Source organism: Myotis myotis, unplaced genomic scaffold (genome assembly GCF_014108235.1).
Source record: "Myotis myotis isolate mMyoMyo1 unplaced genomic scaffold, mMyoMyo1.p scaffold_m19_p_5, whole genome shotgun sequence".
NCBI lineage: Eukaryota > Metazoa > Chordata > Mammalia > Chiroptera > Vespertilionidae > Myotis > Myotis myotis.
This window is the reverse complement of record NW_023416357.1, coordinates 69,458,733-69,472,267: the sequence shown is the minus strand read 5'-3', so window position 1 is coordinate 69,472,267 and position 13,535 is coordinate 69,458,733. Positions and strand designations below refer to the sequence as shown.

Here is a 13,535-nt window from a genome sequence, read left to right as displayed (position 1 = left end):
TGATAATGATAATAATAACAACAACATATACATGGACGGTGTTGTCGCGTGTGCACTTATTCTCCGTGAGTCCTCACGAGCAGGTGTCTGTATATAACTTGGGTTCTCAGCCCATTAGTGACCCTAGTCCCAACTATGGCACAGGTACAGTTTCTAATGTCATTTATTTGAGGGCACTCGGCGCAAGGATGACCAGACTCCAATCTTCCTCGCAGCGCTCTTCTCGCCCGACCCCTGGCTAGTAAATATTGCTTCGAGAACGGCTTGGCCGCCCAGTGTTACTTTCTTTAAAGGCCGTTGAGTACGGCCGCGCCATCTGCGAAGCCCACTGGGGAAACATCGGCCAAAGCGCGCAACTGTTTGCACCGCGAGCGGGCGCGGCAGGGGGCGCGCAATGGCGGGGCTGGGGGGAATTGGTATGCCCGGAACAGTTGGCACAAGTCTCTTACAGCAAGGCTTTTTGGCGAACGAAACTTCAAGCGACGGAGGATGGCTGCGTCTACCATTCTTCGTGAAATCACATAACAATAGCGCCTTGGAAGAAGTTGAGATTTACTTCTTCCATGAAGCCACTGGGTTCTCATTGGAATTGTTTGCGTTTTATTTAAGTTTATTTATTTCTAAGAACAGTCTACACACTTCTAAATTTTAAAACAAATCGTCGTTATTAACACCATTCTTTGTACTATGGTTTATTTGCTTCTTAACATGCTTTATTAACGTGTTGTATACGCGTTCACTCATAGCTGTGTTCCTATCTAAGTGTATTTTTAACCGCGCCGGCTTCTATCCAATTCATTTGGGTGCGTAGAGCGTCCATCACTTCTGGAATCTACCTCTTGATACAGTAATTAGAATTAGGAAGGCTAACCGTTCACTTACCCTCATGCTTTAAAACTTTTCCACTTAAGAAAATCGATGGACAAATCCTTTCTTGTAACTCGCTCCTGCGCTACATCTATTTTTATTTATTTTTCTCATGTGGCAGGACTCAGCAATACTGTCCTGGATTTTTTTTTTTTTTTTTTTTTTTTTCCATGCTAGAGCAGATGCGAGGGTGGGGGAGGCAAGGGCTGGGCTCCGCCGGAGTCGCCCCCTCCGGGCCTTTGCCCAGAGAGCATCGGCGGGTCCAGGAACCGCGATGGAAGGAAGCTCTACTGGTCAGTCGGTCCAAATCTCCACCTGCCGCCACACGGCGTAGGTTCCCTCTCTCTGTCTCGCTCACTCGCATGCACACACAAACACCACAGCTCTCCTTTGGGTCGGAGGAGAAGCCAGCCAAAGTAGGCGGGGTTGCAGGAGGAGAGTCCGCTGTGCGTAATCCAGTCCGGGACTTGGCTCAGCCCGGGAGCGGCGGCCTCTCCAGTGACAGAGGAGTAGTGAGCGGCAACGGGTGAGGCTGCAGCCAACTCCGCTCCCCTCGCACTCGGCTGCCCAGGCGCTCGGGACACAGCAGCGGCGCTTTCCCCTGGGCTGACTGCCCGCGATGTCCACTTAGGAGCGGCGGCAGCGGCCAGCATCGCCACACCCGCGGCACACCGCTCCGGGTCGCAGAACGGGGCTAGAGGGTGCACCCCTGCCCCAGCCCCCACCCCGCCCCCCACCCTGAAATGACTTGTTAATCGGCGCAGACACTACCGAAGGGACTCGCTGGAGTGGAATCCAAGTGGAATTTGGATTTGGAGAAGAGTTTCTTGAACATTTACTCCTTCCTTATTGTTTTTTTTTTTCTTTCTTTTTTCTGATCCCCTTCTCCGCCTTTCATTGGAGATGAACACAGAGCTTTTGCATCCCAGAAAGTAGTCGCCGCGACTGTTATCCCCAAAGAGACAAGCACACATGTAGGAATGACAAAGGCTGGTGAAGGAGAGAGCGCAGCTCGCGGCCCGGAGAGATCGTCTCGATAATGGATTACTAAATGGGATCCACGCTGTACCAGCCCGCTCCGAGCCCTGGCCGCCTACCCGTCGATGCACCGAAAAGGTACGGCTGGGACGCCCCGGTGCGCTCCACCTCCGGGGCGGCTCGCCTCCAGCTTGCGGGTCTTGGGGCCGCGGCCAGAACGCTCTGGCTGCTTTGTGGTGCTTGCGTTTTATTTTGTCTCGTATCTCTGTCTCCTGAGCATTGCCCGGCCCTGGGGACGCAGTCGCTATCCCTGCCGGCCGCTCCTCTCTGCCCTGAGCCCCAGAGACCGCCGGGCTCCGTGTTGCGGGCTACCCCACCCGCGCCGCACACAACGCCCGGTGCCGCCCGGGACCGCGACCGCGACCGCGACGGCGCGGATGGCCGTCTGGCCCGGGCATGTGTGTGCAGGACCGTCTCGTCCTCACTTTGGGGCCAGCAGGGAGCAGAGATGCCCCATGAGGGTGGGATTCTCGGAAGCGCCGTGTCCTGGTGCGAAAGCCAGGAAAGGGGTTCTGCCCTCGAGGGCTGAAAGAGGTGGGGTGGGAGAGCGCTGTTTTCATCCATAACCAGGTTTGGGTTTCGGAGTGGGAGAATGGGTTCCGCAGAGACGGTGGGAAAGAGAAGGGGATCTTTTGTTGTCCGCGCGGGTCTGGGCTGGGCTCTGTGTGGTGTGTAAACTTGTAATAGCCCTGGCACCCGCGCGCCCTGCCACTTGGTGATAGCCGGGTTCCCGCGGCCACTGGCACCAGGGGTTCCGGGCTTTGTTTGCTCGAACGAGCGCCCAGGAGCGGTCTCCTTCTGGGGTGTGCGGCGCTCCGCCCTGGGCCCCATCCCTCGCCGCAGCTCCTGGGCAGTGAGGACAGCATCTGTCGGGGCTGCGTCGTCCCTCTCCAGACAGAGCCTGCCACTCCGGGGCGGGTGCGCGCCGCGACCTCCTCCAGAATCTCTGGAAAGGAGGTTCCCGGGAGGTGGGAGGGTGGGAAGACCTGGCAAGAGATGGTCCAGTGCTGCTACCCAAGCAAGGGCTCTGCCCCTGCCCCAGGTTCTGGGTCTGCGAACTACTAGCTACGTTCTAGAGCTCTGCCTCTCGGCAGCGGCGCTCGGGAGCAGCCCGGCTGTGCCCACCCACCCTGCTTGGCCCTGATGGGGTGCGAGGTGGCTATTCTCCAGGCTCTCCTGCTTCTTCTCAGCTCCGCTGTGGTACGCAGTGCAGAGCAGGATCCTGATGTCCGCTCCCTCTTCCCTCAACACGAGAGGCGCTGGGGGAGCCAGGGAGCGTGCGGGTGTCGGGAAAGGAAACAGGACTCTGCTGCCTTTCCCGCTCCCTCTCCGCCCCTTCGCCCAGCGACTCCTCCTTCTTTTCCAGCACCGGTCACTCCACCAGGCGCCTCTGGAAAGTTTCTCTGAAAGCCAGGGGCGGCGGGCATGACATGACTGGGGCTCAGCATGTGCAGCCTGCGAGAAACTGAACCCCAAGGGAAGCGGGTGGACAACCCAGGGTGCAACTAGGAGCGAGGTGCGGGCTTCTTTGGACAGTGGCGCCCCCGCTCCCCTCCCTCCACCCTCGACCAGCGGCTGCACTTGCTGTACCAGTCTCTCAAGCAATGGAAGGAGGGGAAGGTCAGGGTCAGGACTCGGGATGCTGATGCGGCCACTGTGGCCATCGGCTGGCGCGGGGGTGCGTGTGGGCATTCGCCTGGGCTGGCTGCCATGCAGGTACCAGTTCCAAGAGCAGCATCCCGGCCTCCGGAGCGCGCGCGCAGGTTTCCAGTCAGCGGGAGTCCAGGGAGGAACAGAGCAGGTAGCCTGGTGTGCGTGGAGCGGGGCTGCAACCTCTGTCTTCACAGCCAGAGCGAGCACTCGCAGGCCAGCCACCGCCTGTGTTGCAGGGGGCAGCCCCTCCAGCCCCTCACCGTCTGTCCATGGGCGAGAGATGGTTGCGTTGGGGAGGCCGTGGCCAGACACGGCCAGGGTGGGAATGCGCGCTCTGCTTATGCTGGATGGAAATCAAGTTGCCACTGAATGTGATCCGTGAAAGGTTTAAAAACACAGAAGCGCACGAGACACACTTTCGCACACTTGTTCGCACAACTTTTTTTTGCCTCCACTAGGAAAAGATCTTTAACCCAGTTGCAGCGTCCTGCCAGTAGGTCTCAGGAAAGCTATTTAATGCCCCCCAGCGCTGGTTTTTAAAGTCTTTTCCGAGTAGAAAGTCGAGCGCCTTTTCTTGCCTTTCTCTAATCCTGTTAATTGTCAGTTTTCCTTCCAACACATATCTTACCTTTGGCGTTAAGTCCAGGGGTTGCCACTGATGGCAGGGGGGAGACTGTTGGTTTGGGATACATGGCTCCTCTATTTTTTTTTTAATTCTTTCCCCAAAATAAAGATGCCTGTGCTCAATTCTGAATAAAAATATCTACTTGTTTACGCCTTATCCAATTGGCTATCAGGGTCGTAAAAAGAACATTTTGTGTTTTTTTCAGACCCTGTTTAGTCTGCATGGAGCAGTTTTATGATTTACAGTAAGCTTTGATTAAACCACTCCAGGCACCAAAGTTAATTATTAACCTAACCTTAAATACAGTGGCAGAACCGTGTCTCCACCTATTAACCTAAACTATCTGTTAAAAAATAATTGCATTGACTATTTGAATTTGGTTTACCCATGCTTGTTTACATGGTAACTCTTATTCAAATCTTGAGTAACCTCCACTCTCAATGTATATTCTGGTTTTAGGACATTCTTGAATGAGGCACCTTGCAAACCAACCTGAAAGCAAACAGGAATGAAATCAGATATAAAACTTCATTTTTATGTTAACGTGTTTTTTCAACTTGATATAAAGCAGCATTCTAGTTCATGTTTCTTATTTACGATGTTTGTGTTCATGTTTCTTATTTCTGACAATCTTCCCACAGTGTTATGTTTTGCTGTTAACCACCAGGTAGAGATGGGCCAATGTTATCCATCATGCATGTAATCCACCTGTGTAAATGTTCAGCAGACACCTAAAATCTTCATCTCAGGAGCCACCTGCAGAATATACTTATAGGCTGGAACATCTAAGTTTAAAGAGGTTAAAAATTCATAAGAATCAGTGTATAAACTTAACTAAATGTCTAATGAATAAATGAGCGAATGAAATAGTCACACGTGGTTCACATTTCTCCACTTACAGTGGACCTGTTTTTTTCTAGTGAAAAAAAAATCTATGCCTTCAAGTATGTGGTTATTATAAAGTAGCAATAAGTGCAACTCTTTATTTATGCACACAGAGACACAAACTTACACCCCTCAAGTTCTTTCAAAGTCTAGTGAATGCTTTCCTCATTAGAAAAATATAACATTTGCATTCTGAGTAGGCAGATAACATTGCCAAGTGTGTTGAATGAGAAGAATAGCAAGAATTAGGGAGACTTATCTTCATGCAATAAAAATAAGACACCCAAATTAAGAACTTTTATTAAATTCAAAATAAATACTCATGCTTTAAAAGTAAATGGGTAATTGCACTCCCATATAAAATGGAAGGAAAAATACTGTTTTGAACAAGGAAGTAAGTCAGATACTTTACTATGGGTGCATAGTGGGTTCAGCTCTTTTCCAAGCAGAACAAAAGAGTGTTTATGGGAGGAAAACTTTTTTTTTTTTTTTTTTTTACAATTACATGGCCAAGAGCTAATATATTCTCCCATCTTTTTTTGTTTGTTTGTTTGCAGAAAGGAATCACAGAACAAGCCAAAGTAATTGCAAATACTTTAATTAGCACTGTAAAGCCTGGGAAAGCCTGTAGCTATCACACCCCATGTTAGGTTTAGGAAATTGTCCAGCTCTCAGAGTGGGTGTTCCCTGGGTGTTCACACTTCCAGGGGGAGGTGCAGCCTGGAAGCATCCTGCTGTGCCCCCCACCTCCCAATATCAATCAATCTCTCTGTGCCTTTGGAGCCAAGTTGTCCCTGATAGTTCTATTCCAGGGTGAAGGCTTTTCTCATCTGCTTTAAATGTGCTGCAAGAGCAACTGAGCTATTCTCTGCTGGCAACCACAGGGTTGCCTCTTGGGGATATGGTAAGGTAGGGAAGGGAGGGAGGCATTTAATCCCTTTGAAATGGGCAAATAAGATATCATACCACACAAACCTCAAGGGGAGAAGGGAGCTCAGGATACTTTTCAGGCTGGGACTATTATAGTATAGGATATACACCAAAGTATCTTGCTTTGTGAAGCAGATGACTTACTGTAAAACTTTTTTATTAGAATTATTCTAATTACACTAATGGAGAGTGTCACATAAAACTATCAATACTCTGATGTCTCCCAAATAATGTGCATCTCTCAGGTAGTCAACATTCAAAACACCTACTTCTGGATCTTTCTCCCCCAAATATGCTTTTCTTAAATTCTCCATCCCGGTAAATGGCATGTTCCATCCTTTGAGTTGCTCAAGCCTAAAATCTGTGACTCTTTCTCTGTCCACACCCATTCCAGCTGCAATGCTGTTGGCATTCGGACTTCCTGCAGGCCTTCCACTTCTGGGGGCCACACACTGGCTAAGCCACTGAGCGCCCCTGCTGGGTTATTGTGCCTGCCTCCCCGCCTGTCTTCCTGTTTTGCTCTGGGCCCCCTACAGTCTTTTCTCCCTGCCATCCCCAGAGCGAAAAGGCTAAGCTAGATCAGGTCACTTCTGCTCAGCTTTCCCACTTCATCCCAGTGAAAGCCGAAGTCCTTCCTGTGGCTTTGTGGCCCCACATGATCTGCACTTGGGCCCCTACCTCGCTGACCTCCTCTCCTTGGGGTTACTTCAATGCCAGTTGTGCTCTCCTTGGTCCCTTGCAGGCTCTTTTATGGCTTGGGAAGGGTGTTGCCCCTGGATGGCTTCATGATTGTTCCTCACATTCCTTAGGTTTCTGCTCAAATGTCACTTTCTCAGTGAAACCTTTTCTGATCACCTTATTTACTTCACCCTTTTTCCTCAACACCTCCTACCGCCCTGGCCTGCCTCATTTTTTTCCCTTAGCACTTTCACAGCCCAGTGCACTATACGTTGTCCTAGTTTATTTTGCCCTCCACTAAAACATAATGCCATAAGGGTTGACATGTTTATGTTTTATTCACTACCTTACCTCCAGCACCTACACCTGTGCCTGGCACATCCTAGGCCCTCTAGGACAAGTACTTGTTGAATGAATGAATGAATGAATGAATGAACGGTGACTCTTTTTGCAAACAACTAATCTTCATCTCTTTTGTCTGCTCATTTTCTTTTTCATATATATATATATATATATATTATATATATATATATTCTTTCTTGATTTCAGAGAGGGAGAAAGAAATAGAAACATCAATGATAAGAGAGAATCATTGATTGGCTGCCTCCTGCATGCCCCACACTGGGGATAGAGCTGGCAACCCAGACATATGGCCTGACTGAGAATCGAACCGTGACCTCCTGGTTCATAGGTCAATGCTCAACCACTGAGCTATGCCAGCCAGGCAATGTCTGCTCGTTTTTCTATGCCATGTTCCCATCAAATGAGCTATCTCTCTGCCTGCATGAGTGTGTGTGTGTGTGTGTGTGTGTGTGTGTGTGTGTGAACAATGTCTTCCATGTACATAGGTGATATGTCTCATGCACCATTAGTAGAACATTCACTGTGGGTTGTTTTTCCAGTCTTGGTGATAGATTGGAGCCTGCTCATTCCCACACTCTCACCCAGTTCCCTTCTGTGGCCAAGAACACACATCTGTGGGACACCTGGTTGAAGCTGTAGGGAATCTGAGTTAGGCAAAATCAACTTGCCAAGAAACTGAGCTAAGAAGACAAGCCAGCACTTATGGGGATTGAGCTTTTGACCTTGGCCTCATTTGTTCTGCATTCTAACCATTGGCCACAGAACCTTCTTGCTTTTTTGGAGTTTACTAACAGTAGTTTTCAAAATTGAACTTCCTACCAGGAGAAAATAATATGCTTGTTAACCCACATTTCTGCCCTTTCAAGTATAGCAGTAACTTGTTGAAGGTCCTGTACTTGGAGTCAGAAGAACTGGGCTCCAGACTTCAACTATCTTAACCTTTCTGATCTGCATTATTTTAAACAAAAAAAAATGTGAATAGTAACCTGTGCTTCCTACCTTGTAGGACTGCTGGAAGAATAAGATGAAATCAGGAATGTGAATGTATATGGTAAACTATGAAATGCACTTTGGAAATTTGAAGTTTGATGCTAGCTCCTCCCTCCCCACACCCTAGGCCTAGCAGAGACCCTACTTCATTGTCTTCTAAATCAGAAAAGAAAGATTAGACTCTGTTGATGTCATTTTAGTGTAAACCACATTGTGAAATTAAACAATATCCTCAAATTCATTGAAAACACACAGTCTACATACAACTGGGATAGTAGGCATCTTAATCAGAACGCCAACTGCATCAAGTAAAGATTGCTCTCAATGTGACCATTAAATAGAGCGAGGTCATGGGAGGGGCACTCTGCCAGTCATTATAAACAAAGCGAGGGCATTGTTTGTGCTTAGGTAAGTTCTACACTGGTTAACGTCAACGTGTGCATGAATGTGGAACAGACCGGTCAGGGTGAACTAGGACTAGTAGAAGTTCTGATCTTCGCTGTAACGCGGGCAACTTCATTAGATTTTGTGGTGCGAAGTTGATAGCATGGAGGGACTGTCACGGGGAAGGCAGGAGAGGGTTCTGGAGGGAGCGCCGAGGTCACGCTTCTTAGGTGGACAGACCATACTTGGATTTGCGTCCTAGTGTTTGCCATTTACAAACAGTGTGACTTTGAGCCAGTTACTTAACTTGTCTGTCTCCATTTCCATTTGTAAAATGCTAGTACGATGATGTTATGGTTGTTCAGAGTAAATATGATGGTATCTGTAAATTTGTAGCACAATACCTGGTACACTATACACATTCATTAAATACAAGGTGCTTTAAATTTTTTTAAATCCTCACCTGAGGATATGTTTTTAATGACTTTTAGAGAAAGAAGATGGGAGAGAGAGAAAAAACATCGTTTGGCTGCCTGCCATATGCAGTGCATCTAGGTATGTGCCCTGATCAGGAATCAAACCCGCAACCCTTCAGTGTACCAGACAATGCTCCATCCCACTGAGCTACCCAGCCAGGGAAGGAGTTATTTGTATTTGGGTGACAGTAGTCATGGAGAGTGCCCAGATGGGGAGAGTACAGAAGGAAATGGCCACAAGTCTGTAGCATAAAGAGATGATGCAAAGGAAACAACCTTTGGGCTAGAGAGGAACATTCACACGGTCAGCTGGCAATAGTGTCAGAGGTTTTAAGCTGAGAAGCATGCGAAAGAGTCACTTGCATGGGAAGAGTAGTCATGATCCTTTTTCTAACCGTGGAAGTTGAAATATCACACCCAACATAGAAGAAAAAAAACAAAAACACTACACAAACAAAACAATAGCAAGTAGCATAGGGCCTCACACCAAATAAGACCCAAAGGAGAGTTGTTTTAAAGAAATGATATCCTTCACTTACTAACATTTTTTTTTTAATATATCTTATTGATTTTTTACAGAGAGGAAGGGAGAGAGATAGAGAGTTAGAAACATCGATGAGAGAGAAACATCGATCATCTGCCTCCTGCACATCTCCTACTGGGGATGTGCCCGCAACCCAGGTACATGCCCTTGAACGGAATCGAACCTGGGATCTTTCAGTCCGCAGGCCGACGCTCTATCCACTGAGCCAAACCGGTTTCGGCACTTACTAACATTTTAAGGATAAAACACACAATCTGAACCCACCAAAGAATCTGAAAGTGCCCACCTTTGGCATCTGAGAGTAGCCAGAAATGACTGTTCAGTGATGAGCTGAATGGACCCCAAGCACCATACCTGTGACAGGAGACACTGGCTGCCCAACGACTCCTAGGAGGCTGTCACCAACTTCTGCAAGAGGGTCTGCATGCTGGCCATACACTTGCTGGGTCACTCTTCCCTGGGCAGACCTGCAATCCATTTGGGAGAGCATGACTCTTTCTCCACTCAGAAGCAAAACATCACCTTCCCCACCAAACAGAGGAGATAGTTAGCTGACCCCAATAGAGATAGCATTTACTCTGACTGATATACTGCCATGAAATTTGATTCAAATGATAGCCATGCAAATTCTTATCAGTGAGAAGAATCTGACTTCTGAAAGGCGCAGCGGAAGGTATAGTAAATGGGCATCATCACCACATTCCCGAAGGACTGCTGCACCAGGAGGAATAGGAATCTCTCCTGGCCTAGAATTAGTTATTTTTGTCTAAAAGACAAATTTGTTTTCCTCTTAAATTTTGTAAGTAGAAAGATAATATAAAGAGAGAGAGAAATAAGTCAGCAATTAACATGCCTCAAAGACTGAAGGGCCAGGTCTTCTGAGCAGTGAGTGAGATAACCTGCTATGAAAGTATTGTTAGTATTCGGTATTTCCACATACAGCCCACAGACCTGAGGCTTTCATTTACGATGACTCAGCGCTTCTGTGGTTTCCCACTAACCTATAATTGCCATTTGTAGAAAATTTAATTCAAAGAATCCCCGCCAATTAAAAAATTTAGCAGGAGATGCTATTTACCCCTCTCTTAGCCTTTCTACCCTCCCACGTGTTCAAGACCAAGCCTTTGGCCATGATTAGATTTGAAGCATTTAAGCACGAGCTGGCACTGAACACAATGAAAACACACCATTGGAAAATAACCATTTTGGGGGCTGAGAAGAAACACTATATTAGTTATGGTTTAATGTTATATGAGACTTTTACAGTCGAGCTTTCTGTGATGGATCCACTCTTCTTTCCTTTTTCTTATTCCTGACCCCTTTTAAAGGAGAGTATTCAATCTTTTCATTAATATTGCAGTGACTCCAGCTGTCCTTGAATGAGGAAACTGAGAGAATACTGATTGAGCTGGTGAGAGGGAATGTTCCTTCACCGAAAATGGAATGCTTTATGAAAAACTGCGTTCCACAAAAAAACATTCCAACAATCCACCAACTGTGTCTCCTCCTTTTTACCCCAAGAACCACGTGACTTCATTCACTTATTTTGGTGTTTGTATGCATTCGTTCCTAGGCTTCAAATACCCAGGTGGGAAGCCGGTAGATTAAGCCTTTAATTATTCTAAAAATGAGAGCATTAGAGTTACTAAGAACATGCTCATCTCAGCATTGTGAGCAATACATGGAAACCGAATAGTTTACAGCATCCTAAACTGGAGTATACGCAGTCAAATGGCCGTTGGGTGGATTTTTATAAGAATACTTGTTAATGGTTTTCAAGATGGATTCTGTGCTAATTTTTCACGCATCATGAATGATGGCCCCAGCTAGACACTGTCGCTGGGATCTTCATCTATTAATCATGGAGGCTGCTTTCTTATTCGGTTGCCATAGTTTCAGTGCCTCCGATAGTGTTGGGGTGTCTTGGGAAAGGTTTGAGATATACTAGGGCTTGCAAGACTGGCAGTTATGTTGGCAGTTGCGGTGCTCTTGAAAGAACTGAAAACCACTTCTCTTCTAATTCAGTGCCGGATTCAAAGAGGCAACTTCTGAGAGCGTCTCCCTGGACCTTGTTATGTGCACAGCCAGCTGATATTTACTCCAGGATTTGCCTCTTGCTCAGCGCTGCTGGCAAAAAATTACAGTCCAGGGGCTGATGTCACTTTCATCTTCCGACGAGAAAGCACAAGGGTGCGAACTCTTCGTTAGGACTATTTATAAATGTGGAGGTAAATGAGGGCATTCATGACTTTGCTCAACATTTCAGCTTCATAAATTGGTGTTGGCGCTGCAGATTGCTAAATAAATAAAATGACCTCAGGAGTGCTGTGTCTCTTGCCTGGGTATGGCAATGCAAACATTTAGTGCTTTCCTTCAGGTTTCACCTTTATTTTTATTTTTTTTAGGTTTGACACACATTCCTGAGGAGCTAGAGACCATTTGGCTGTATTTGCAACATTGGCCCATAGGTCTGCTGCTTTGTCAACTCTTGAGTATAAGAGCATTTTTTTAAATTTCTGTAATTGTAATATTTTGCTATTTTGTGTTTAAGATTTGTGACTTAAGGGTTGATTAGGAAAAGCTCTCCAGTTGTGCATATATTGCATGATTGAGTCAAGAAAAGATTTGGAGAAGTAAATTGTTGCAAGAGGGAGACCCACATACTAGCTGGATTTATGTGCTCCCTGTGTGATGTGGAGCGCAGCCTTCCTTTGTTAGGTAAATGTGGCCTATGTAACAGAAACTACCGGGGCACTTCTTAATGTTTTCTTCCCCATTCCTCAAGTGGACTTTCAAGGACTCCCACCAGTCTAAGCTGAGCCATTAAATTCCTCATAGACTAAAACATAAAATAAAACAATCTCACACTTGATGCAAATGGCACTGAATTCAGGACATGCAAAGCATCAGATGAAAATCCAGGCAGGTTCAGAAGAAGAAAACCTTTAATTCATTACAAATGGGCCTCATCTAGGAAAATAGTCATTTTTATTTTATTTTATTTTTTTACTAGAAAATGACGAGTTTTCATTTCAGGGTGAGCTTCAAAGCAACCGGTTCAAATTTCCCCACATCCAGCCTGTCACATTTTTTGTGTCAGATCAACAAGCATTTTAATGCACGTGCCTATTATATTGACCCCTCCCTTACCCAACCACACTAAATGATTGATTTTAGAGGCCAATAATTTGAAGTAAATTAAAAGGATAACATGCCCTTAATTGCTACTGGCTTCACCAGGCTTCTGGGCACGGGAATTCCTTGCCGAGAAACACTTTTAAGTGTCACAGCAGTTTTTGATCATGTGGTCGGCTTACCCATAGGCTGCAATTATCCCCCAGCCCTTCTCCAGGTCCCCCTCAAATATCTCCATGAAGCAAAACAAGCATGCATTTTTAAATCCAGCATTATGGACCCCCAATTGTTTGACAGGGCAAGAAAATGTGTCCTGCACGTCGTATAGTATTCTCGTAAGTTAGTTGTTTTAAGGGCGGGGTTGGGGGGTGGAGTTGGAGAGAACAGTGGGCTAATATTTCCGATCAGAAGCTTTTGGTGTGAGAAGAAGAGTTTGTGTGAATTCAGTTTGCTGTCCTCTCTACAGTCACAGATTGGCATTATTCTTGGGTGACAGGTCAGGCAAGATGCTACACATAGAGCCTTAAGAAAAGCAAGCAGTACTTCTGTGTGGATGTCAGTCCAATACAATGTGGACTTTAATTAACCTTAATTAATGATTTCTGATTACAGATTTTCCCTTGTGCCTCCAAGGCACAAAATGTATTTTGGTGGAACATTTCCAATGGCAGTGACTTGAATATGCTTCCATTTTCTTGCCATGCACACCACACTAGGTTCTTGGTGTATGAAGAATGTCTTGCTGCATCCTTCCTAGACTGGTAAAATGCATTGTCCTGCAAGTGGTCATACAGATGCAGAGTATGTTGGAATGGCAGGTGAACCATTTTTAATTTTAAAGCAATTTACTTATCAAAATAGGTGACATTTTCTGGCTTCGACTTGGATTTTAAGGCCATTCCTCCCAAAGACTGGATGGGACTAGGAGTGGTGCCTCAGTTCCTTCAAATGAATGCTGCCATACGCT

General features: G+C 46.5%; 1 protein-coding gene across 8 annotated transcripts in view; it reads left to right on the top strand.

Moving 5' to 3' along the window:
* The first annotated feature begins 1,350 nt into the window (after nt 1-1,350).
* Nucleotides 1,351-13,535, top strand: part of SEMA6A (semaphorin 6A) — a 130,685-nt gene continuing 118,500 nt past the window's right edge. For 3 of the 8 annotated variants that reach the window (XM_036309099.1, XM_036309096.1, XM_036309092.1), the window contains exon 1: nt 1,353-1,983. The gene's annotated coding sequence lies outside the window, so the exon portion shown is untranslated. Of the gene's footprint in view, nt 1,984-13,535 lie in introns of all 8 variants that reach the window. The other 5 variants (XM_036309094.1, XM_036309093.1, XM_036309095.1 and 2 more) reach the window with 3 other exon arrangements.